General features: G+C 40.1%; 1 non-coding gene across 1 annotated transcript; it reads left to right on the top strand.

The window, feature by feature from the left end:
* The first annotated feature begins 6,425 nt into the window (after positions 1-6,425).
* Positions 6,426-6,532, top strand: LOC130709613 (small nucleolar RNA R71). The gene has a single exon (XR_009010092.1). It is a non-coding gene; the product is annotated as a small nucleolar RNA R71 (small nucleolar RNA).
* The last annotated feature ends 3,606 nt before the right edge of the window (positions 6,533-10,138 follow it).

Genomic DNA, 10,138 nt, shown 5'->3' with positions numbered 1-10,138 from the left:
GAAAATTCTAAGTATTTCAAAGAGGGCTAGATCTCAGACCTCAGGTTAGGACCTGCCTAGGGTTTCCTCTCAACCCGAAAGATCAACAAAATCAATTCAAATGTCCTACGCTCCGCATTCGCGTCAACACGCACAATTCGATATCAATTTAACAATATTCAGCTCTAAAGAGCGATGCAACAATAATACGGTGCGGGAATCATAAGACAGAAACCAGTAAACGGCCTAAGCCTCTCAAAAAACGGAGACACACGTCTCATATAAGTTCACTCGGCCGAAGCCTCCAGAAAATATTCTTTCCATAAAGCGTTAAACAATATCCAAGCAATATTCAATATCAAGCAATATTCAATATCAAGCAATATTCAAGTCGAATTTATCGACGCCTATAAATCCATAGCTAGTAAGTAAGTTGCCCTAACCTCGAGTTGTTCCAGTCTCGCGGTGTAGGTCTCCTTCACAAGCTTGTTCAGTCAATCCCAAAGTTTCCACAATTGAACCTTTGAGCAAACAAATCAATAATGAATCAAAACAAGTCGATATAGTCGAAACAATCCTAACTAATGTTCGACAAAGCTCAAGAAGCTTCAGAGTACAACATTTAGGCACGAATGGAAGGGCTTTCCCCGAATGGATGAGTTTTGACTCGATTCAAGTTTTGTACAAAAACACTTTATTCGCTAAAACGTGCATAACTCGAGCTACAGAACTCGGAATGACACGAAACCAACGCCAAAATTTCGACAACGGAGAGAGCTACGCTATAACTCAGGTCATACAGACCCAAACTATCAAAATAGGGCTTCCCGAACTTTTACTTCGATCTAATTTAATTCCTAGGTATTCTTAGGCGATATCTAGGCCAGGGAAAGTCTCAGAAAAATTATCGGATCGAAAACTGTCGTAGGGGTATTTTGGTCACTATTTTCAGCTCAGAATTTCAAAATTGGAATTTTGAAAAACAAATTGAATGGGGACGTCAACAACGACGTTTATGATGACTAATCCTACTAGCACTAAGCTAAGTCATGAGTTTTCAGTCCAAAGGTTGAAACTTTAGCCAAAAATGGGTATTTCCTACAGAAATGAATTCCGGCGGCATTTCGGCGACATTCGACAAAATGTAATCTGCTAGAAGTACTCTAGGGTACGTAGGGAAGATGTTTAGACACTAAAATCAAGTTATCTGGACAGTTTTACAAAAAGCTCAAAACTTTGAGCACATAAAGACATAGAGAAAAGCGACAGAATTGACGATCAGAAGTAAGAGATAGCATCTATACCTCGATGTCTACGCGTAGCAACGAACGGTGCAACGATCAGGCAAAAAACGGCGAAAATCACTTCTCCTCCAAGCTCGCGGCCTCCCTTGGGTTTTTGGGTGGATTTTTTTTGATTTTTTTTCATTTTTCCACCTATTTATAGGAAAGGGAAAATGCGGGAAAATGATTATTTCGCGATTCCGATTTTTCCTGCGCATTCCTCTGTGAATTCTAAGATAGGTTCTGGCGACAGAATTCCAGAACTCGAAACAGGTTTCTTGGAATTAAAGCAAACGATCCAAAGTCGGTGTAAATCGATTTAACCCGAAAAACTACTTTTTGCAGTTGATGTCGGATGAGAAAACTTCGTTCTGAAGAAAGATTGGAAACATCAAGAGAAATGGGTGTAAGCGTGTGGAATCTTCGTTTGAAGCTCCGAATAGAAAAAGTCTTCATCGCCCGTTGATTTTAGGTTTCTTGAACTATCAGCGATTTAGTTTCGGCAAACTTCCGAGTATTGGAATTTGACGTTTGTACAACCCAGGGTTTCGTGCCGAAACGCTTGTCATGAAAATGAATAAGAGAAATTCTTATATTCCTCTTGAAGGTTTTTGGAATTTATTCCTATAGTGTTCTGTTGGTTAATCCGCAAGTGTACGGAATTCACCCGGTTTTAAATTATCGAACCACAGGGAATTGGTGTGGCAATTCAGTTTAAGATTCGAGTTCACGGTTGGAAAGCAAATAAAATTCAGTTTTAAGGGTTGATTGTTCAAGTGATTGAGTGACAAACTTAAGAAATGTAAGTGTGTGATAACAATGGTGATCTTGCCTTGGGTTCTTGCTTAACTAAATCAGTTTTAAATTAACCTATTCTTCCCACAAAAATTCCGAGTCTCTCCTTGATGTTATAGCCTATGTAATCATCTATCAATGCCTTGTATAGACAATCCTCTAAAGTCAAAAGATAGGTTCAATTCCTTGACAACCTAAACATTTGCTAAAGGCACTAAGCATGCAATTCAGGCCAACAAACCCCAACCCCTACTCTATTCCTAGTAGCAAGCATAGAAGAGGTAATCCCATATCATGTCCCTAATCTATAACAAATTTCCATTATATTATAGAAAAGCATAAAGCTAGCTCATGATCTAACTTGAAACATAAAGCATAGATATGGAATTCAAGTGTTTACTCAGAGGATTCATGTGAAGAAAAAGGAGATAAGATTAAAACATCAAGAGTCTTACAAGGAACCCAAAGCAAAAAGGTGTTTAGCCAAACATGGCTATGAAATCCATGCTAGAAAATAAAGATGAAACCTGGAACATGAGACCTAGGGAAAGCTCCCAAAGCTTCAGAACTCAAGCTCTCTCTTCTAACTTATGAAACAAAATGATAAAAATGACAAAAGTTACAAAAGAAATGGCAAAAAGCCTATTTAAAGGCTAACTGGTCGAGACTGGGCGCTCAGGCGCCAATTCAGAGCGCCTGAGCGCCAATTGCACTTAGAAAACATGCTCTCTGGACTAATTGGCGCCTAGGCGCCCATCCCCCAGCGCCTAGGCGCTCAAGCTCACTTGAAAATGACTTTTTGGCTTCTGAAACTCCTCTTTTCAATCCTCTTTATGTTCTTCATCAATTCCATGCTTCTTGGCCTTCTTTCTCCTTCAGTTTCTGCACTCCAAACCTAACCAACAAGACAAGGAAGATTCTAGAAGCTCCAAGAGCTCATTAGCAGAAGAAGTCCTTCACTTAACACAACAAAACCATGCAAGTCCTAAACTTTACCTAAAATGCAAGAAAACTCCCTATAAAACTACTAAATTACCAAAACAAAATAAAGACTAAAGAAAAGATAAAAATGCATGAGAATGCATGAAACACTACATGAGACTCAACAAAAAGACTCAAAACCTACAAAGAAATGACCCTAAAAACACTACTAAATCCGGGTCATCACACCACTATACTCAACGACAGCTCGTCCTCGAGCGTAAATAACACTCGCTTGCCCTCAAGCGCAAGAAATGCTCCCAAACAAGTGCTCTCAACAAGGAATACTTCACCAAAACAGGGGGACAAAGTAATCACAGCTAGTTCCAATAGAAAGACTCAACAACCTACTTCATGCATCTTTTGAAAAGAGAAGAGTGTAGAGTCCATTCATGAGAAGCATTTAGATCTACAAATCCTAGGATGAGATGTTCATTTAGTGCACTGAGCATACAAGCAAGTTCATAGGTCCTGAATGTCATTCACTCAATAGCAACAAAGATCAAACATGCAAATATTCAAAGAGACTTCCATAAGGGTTGAAACATTGGCTAGGTAAAACACGATGGTGGTTGGTCCCTAAAGGAAAACTAGGCTTTCAAGCACATTGAGTGTGGTCCTCTTCTAAAAACCCCGGAGCTTACACACTTTTCTTTGCACAAGTCTCTTGCACCCACCTTTTCAAACCTTTTTTTTTCTTTTTTTCCAACTCCAACTTTTAGTTAGGAGTTCTTTTTTCTTTTTCTTTTTCTTTTTCTTCTTTTTTTACATTTGGGGCAAGAGACATTTTCAACTTTACTTAGCTCCAAAACAATGCAAGGTCCAACACTCCCCAAAATCCAACCAAACATCCGTCCCAATCATTTAGCTAACAAAGAAATCTTCAATTGGCTCAAATGGGACAACTAAGGACAATGTTCAAACCAACAACTCTGAAGCTCAAAAACCTACAAGTCTCAAGAATTGTGCAAGTATCACAAAGCATGCAAAGAGTGAAATCAATACAGAACCAAGAAGTACGAGTGAGTCAGGATCCTCCAGGGAAATTATATGGTGAAGGGTCAAAGATGGACCCTTATGGACTCACACCAACTCCATCCTTAAGAAACACTCGGAAGACCGAAGTCTCCTCCTCTCTTCCCCAAAGCATGCAATCACTCATCCCCAAAAGAAAACTCAAGTATTCACAAAAACATTTTCAAAACTAGCAACATGTTAGAGAGCATAACTACGGGCAAAAACATGTGAGTATAGTGAAGTAAAGACCCAAAAACGACTATAACAAAACAATGCATGAATAAAAGAAAAATAAAAGCTACAAAAGAAAAATATGCAAAAATGCATGAGCTAAACTAAGGGAAAGAGTCGACCTCCTTTACAAGTTACCATGGAGGCCTTAGACACACCTCCTACTCCAAAATCCATGCTCTCATTCCCTGCAAAATGCAACAAACCAACAAGCGAAATAAAACAAGACTTGGGTTGTCTCCCAAGCAGCCCTAAGTTATAGTCCTAGGTGGACTCTCCTTCCTTTGGTGTTAGGAAGGAAATTCCTTACCATCAATATTTCTTCCACATGTGCAAGGTATGAACCTTGCACAAAACCTTTGGAACATCTCCTCCCAAGAGAGGGTATCATCTAAACCATCGTACCAAATCCTTGCTCCCCCCTTCAAGGAGTGAGGGAAGAGCTTAACCTTGAGCTCATCACTAGTCACACCTTCCATCTTTACAAGGTGACTAGCTTGAGTGAATCGGGCCGTGTGGGCTTGGAAATTCTCATCTTTAGACCCCCCATACTTGTTTTCACTAACAAGCTTGATGAGAGCTTGATTAAGCCCAACATCTTTTTCACTTACCTTGGGGGTCTCCCTTGAAGACCTGGACAAGCTTTTGATCATATCACAAACAAAACCATCATTAATGTTAGTTTGCAAATTAGAATTGAAAACCGAAAATCTTACCTTGTCCTCACCAACTCTGAGAATGAGCTGACCCTTATCAACATCAATTTTAGCCCTACCAGTGGCTAAGAAGGGTCGGCCTCGAATGAGAGGAATCTTTGCATCCTCTTCCATGTCCAGCACCACAAAGTCCACAGGGAACACATACTTATCCACCTTCACCATAACATCTTCAATGATCCCATAAGGTGTTTTTAGGGATCGGTCCGCCATTTGTAAGGAAAGCATGGTCGGGGTGACCTCTCCTAAGTTCAACCTTTTAAACATACTAAGCGGCATCAAATTGATACTCGCTCCTAGATCACACAAGGCTTCTACCACAGTTAACCCCTCTATCTCCACCGGAATAGTAAAACTCCCGGGATCTCTCCTCTTTTTAGGCATCTTCCTTTGCAAAATGGCACTACACTCTTCGGTCATCAAGATAGTTTCATCGACCTCACTCAACTTCCTTCTCTTACTAAGGATATCTTTCATGAACTTAGCATAGATTGGCATTTGCTCCAAGGCTTCGGAGAAAGGAATATTAATGTGAAGCTTCTTAAAAACCTCTAAGAACTTAGAAAATTGTTTATCCAAATTTTTCTTCACCAAAGCCTTGGGAAATGGAATCTTGTGGAGTTCAGGAGTATGGGTGTTAACAACTCTAGTCCTAGTAGGCTCTCTAACTCTTTCCTCCACAACACCCTCATCTCTTTCTACCTTACCTTCCTCACTTTTCTCTCCCTCAACTTTCTCCTCTGGCCCATGTAACACTCTTCCACTCCTAGTAGAAACCACAGCAGCATTTTCTTGCTCAGTCAAAGTTAAAGTTTCGGAAGAAAACTTACCTTGGTGATTCTCAGACATTTGCTTTGCTAGCTGTCCCAATTGACTCTCCAAGCTCTTGATAGCCATATCATGGCTCTTGTAATTACTCGATGTATGATCAATGAATCTCTCAATCAGCACCTCAAGACTCCTCTTGCCAACCGTCTTTACAACAATTTGCGGCTGGACAAGAAGCCCTTGTTCTGAGGTTGGAGCTTTTCCTCCTTGAGTCAAAGTTCTGACCTTGCCACCATCTTCATTGACAGTACACTGGTCACTATCATAAGATTCACCACAAAATTTGCACTCCAAACTAGTTACTCTCGCTCCAATGGACTTGGCATCTTGAATATGTTTCCGCATTTCCGCAACTTCCTCGGAGAGTTGCTTGTTGGAGGCTATGAGCTTGTCATAAGTTTCTGCTTCAAAAGAACTTCTTCGGATTTGGCGTTCATTCTCGGAGTTCATGGCTCTCATCGCCATTTTTTCTATCAAATCATACCCCGCTTGTGGGGGAAGAGCATCGAACTCCCCACTTGAAGCCGCGTCCAAGCCAAACCGTGATGAATATAGTAACCCATCATAGAACTTCGCCACACACTCAGCTTGGGTGAGATTGTGTTGAGGACATTTCCTCAAAAGCTTCTTGAAATGCTCCCAAGCCTCATAAAGATTTTCATCTGAGGATTGTGTGAACGTCATGATGTCATTTTTCAATTTCCTCAAGAGGGACCTTGGGAAGAACCTCGTTGTGAATTTTTCTGCAAGGTCTTCCCAAGTAGTGAGACTCCCTTGGGGTTGTGAGTTCAGCCAATCCTCTGCTGCGTCCTTCAAAGAGAAGGGGAAAAGGCTCAACCGGATTGCCTCTGAAGAAACATTCACCACCCGATAAGTGTTGCAATTCTGGATGAACTTCTCCATATGAGCATGAGGATCTTCCGAGGAACCTCCACCATATTGGTTTTGGCTCACCATGTTGATGAATGCTGGTCTTAATTCAAAGTTCCCCACTCCTTCGGGAATGACAATACTTCCGGGATAGTCAAAGCTCATGGACCCCGAAGTTAGTTCCCGAAGAGTTCGGTTGGCATTCTCAACTTCTTGTTCACGTAAGCGGAGGGTGATACCCTCTTGGATCCTTGCCTCAATGTGGGCTTGCATCTCCTCCTCTGTCATGCGGCCACCCATGGTGGCGCCTCTCTTGAAAGCAACCTGCGTATGACACTCACAGAGAAAGATTAGTAGCACCAATTCTAGACAAGTTAAAACTTAAAATAAAACCACAAACTAAAAACTTAAACAAAAAACCACAAACAATTCCCCGGCAACGGCGCCAAAAACTTGTTGGTTAATCCGCAAGTGTACGGAATTCACCCGGTTTTAAATTATCGAACCACAGGGAATTGGTGTGGCAATTCAGTTTAAGATTCGAGTTCACAATTAGAAAGCAAATAAAATTCAGTTTTAAGGGTTGATTGTTCAAGTGATTGAGTGACAAACTTAAGAAATGTAAGTGTGTGATAACAATGGTGATCTTGCCTTGGGTTCTTGCTTAACTAAATCAGTTTTAAATTAACCTATTCTTCCCACAAAAATTCCGAGTCTCTCCTTGATGTTATAGCCTATGTAATCATCTATCAATGCCTTGTATAGACAATCCTCTAAAGTCAAAAGATAGGTTCAATTCCTTGACAACCTAAACATTTGCTAAAGGCACTAAGCATGCAATTCAGACCAACAAACCCCAACCCCTACTCTATTCCTAGTAGCAAGCATAGAAGAGGTAATCCCATATCATGTCCCTAATCTATAACAAATTTCCATTATATTATAGAAAAGCATAAAGCTAGCTCATGATCTAACTTGAAACATAAAGCATAGATATGGAATTCAAGGGTTTACTCAGAGGATTCATGTGAAGAAAAAGGAGATAAGATTAAAACATCAAGAGTCTTACAAGGAACCCAAAGCAAAAAGGTGTTTAGCCAAACATGGCTATGAAATCCATGCTAGAAAATAAAGATGAAACCTGGAACATGAGACCTAGGGAAAGCTCCCAAAGCTTCAGAACTCAAGCTCTCTCTTCTAACTTATGAAACAAAATGATAAAAATGACAAAAGTTACAAAAGAAATGGCAAAAAGCCTATTTAAAGGCTAACAGGTCGAGACTGGGCGCTCAGGCGCCAATTCAGAGCGCCTGAGCGCCAATTGCACTTAGAAAACATGCTCTCTGGACTAATTGGCGCCTAGGCGCCCATCCCCCAGCGCCTAGGCGCTCAAGCTCGCTTGAAAATGACTTTTTGGCTTCTGAAACTCCTCTTTTCAATCCTCTTTATGTTCTTCATCAATTCCATGCTTTTTGGCCTTCTTTCTCCTTCAGTTTCTGCACTCCAAACCTAACCAACAAGACAAGGAAGATTCTAGAAGCTCCAAGAGCTCATTAGCACAAGAAGTCCTTCACTTAACACAACAAAACCATGCAAGTCCTAAACTTTACCTAAAATGCAAGAAAACTCCCTATAAAACTACTAAATTACCAAAACAAAATAAAGACTAAAGAAAAGATAAAAATGCATGAGAATGCATGAAACACTACATGAGACTCAACAAAAAGACTCAAAACCTACAAAGAAATGACCCTAAAAACACTACTAAATCCGGGTCATCATGTTCCAAGGGTTAAATTAATCGATTCCTAAGGTTCTTATCCTAGGCTTACGCGAATAAGACTCACGCTATAAGTTTCGTCGATTCGAATATTATCCTTAGTCTTTTCCTTAATTATCTCCTTCATAATTTATTCCATCTAATGAACACTTTGAAGGATCACGCGCTTACCACTACGCCAAAACCAATTGGTGTTAGTGAGGGCGCAACGTTATTTCCTTATAGCGTAGCAGACAGCGCCCTGTTTCGAATGCTACCTAGCAGGCAGAATGCTGGTCCACCTGGACCCAACAATCCCCCCCAGCACCTGCCAGCCAAACTAGCTACACAGCATGCCTTCCGTGGGATTCGAACACGGGACCTGGCTCTGATACCAATTGAAGGATCACGCGCTTACCACTACGCCAAAACCAATCGGTGTTAGTGAGGGCGCAACGTTATTTCCTTATAGCGTAGCAGACAGCGCCCCGTTTCGAACGCTACCTAGCAGGCAGAATGCTGGTCCACCTGGACACAACACACTTGTTCAGTTTTTTTTTCTTCCTTCACGTTACATCGAAACCTAATCGTGAATATGAATTTAATTAATTTATTCTGAGCTTAAAAACTTGGGTCTCACATTACTACCCTCCAAAAAGAAAGTTTCATCCTCGAAACTTAGGGTTCAGTAAAAAGCTCCGGATATTATTCCTTGATCTTTTCCTCTATTGTTTTACTCTTCTAGCCCCAATGCTGACCGACGGCTTCTCAACAGACATATCATCATCTTAATATCTAACAATCCATTATTGTCATTTCCTTCCGTAAAACTTTCCTCATTCAAGCCAATTCATACTTACTGAAATTCTTAATACTTCACACAAATCGAGACTTATCCTCTAGAACATCAACTTATAACTATACCTCAATGAACTTAACTAGTTATTTTATCATCCGATCCTTCAACCTCCCGAGATTTAACTGTTATCGTAACCACTAAATCTCTTCAGTGTACATGAATCTCAGCTCACTAGGTCAACCTTAGCCCTAGGATTCTCATTCAACTTAGTAGAATTCATTTGTTAACTCTAGTATGCCTCATCAAAATCCATAACAAAGTTCCATTCACTCTTAGACTCTAAGAACTTGTCCAAATATGATATCTCAAGTTTTCATCTTAATACTAACACTTTCCTTTCTGTAACTTGATCACCATCTCGTTAATCAACTTCTTAATCTCCCAATCAAATTCTGACAAACTTCGAGTCCTACGCACTTTAGACAAGAATTCATAGACTTAAAACCTAAACCTCCCCCATGTTTGGACCTCTAATGGCCTTTAATTCTTCAATACTTCTTAAATGAATATCCATTTCTTAAAACTATAACTCCTTTGCTTTTACAAACGACCTGACCAGTGTCGTCATGCTTTCACATTCCCAACTTGATCCTGATATCCACAATCATACTTATTATGCTAACATCATTCAAATCTTATCACATGGATCATTATGTCCGCAACCTCATAATCAACATCAATCGATCACCAACTTATAAGCCAATGATCACCTTAAAATCTAACGATCCATTAATGTCGTCCCCTTTTTGAAACTATCATCATTAAAACCATCAAATCGATATTTCTTTTAATCACAAATCGAATCACCAATTTATTACCA

Source organism: Lotus japonicus, chromosome 3 (genome assembly GCF_012489685.1).
Source record: "Lotus japonicus ecotype B-129 chromosome 3, LjGifu_v1.2".
Classification (NCBI taxonomy): domain Eukaryota; kingdom Viridiplantae; phylum Streptophyta; class Magnoliopsida; order Fabales; family Fabaceae; genus Lotus; species Lotus japonicus.
This window is presented reverse-complemented; position numbering and strand designations above follow the sequence as displayed.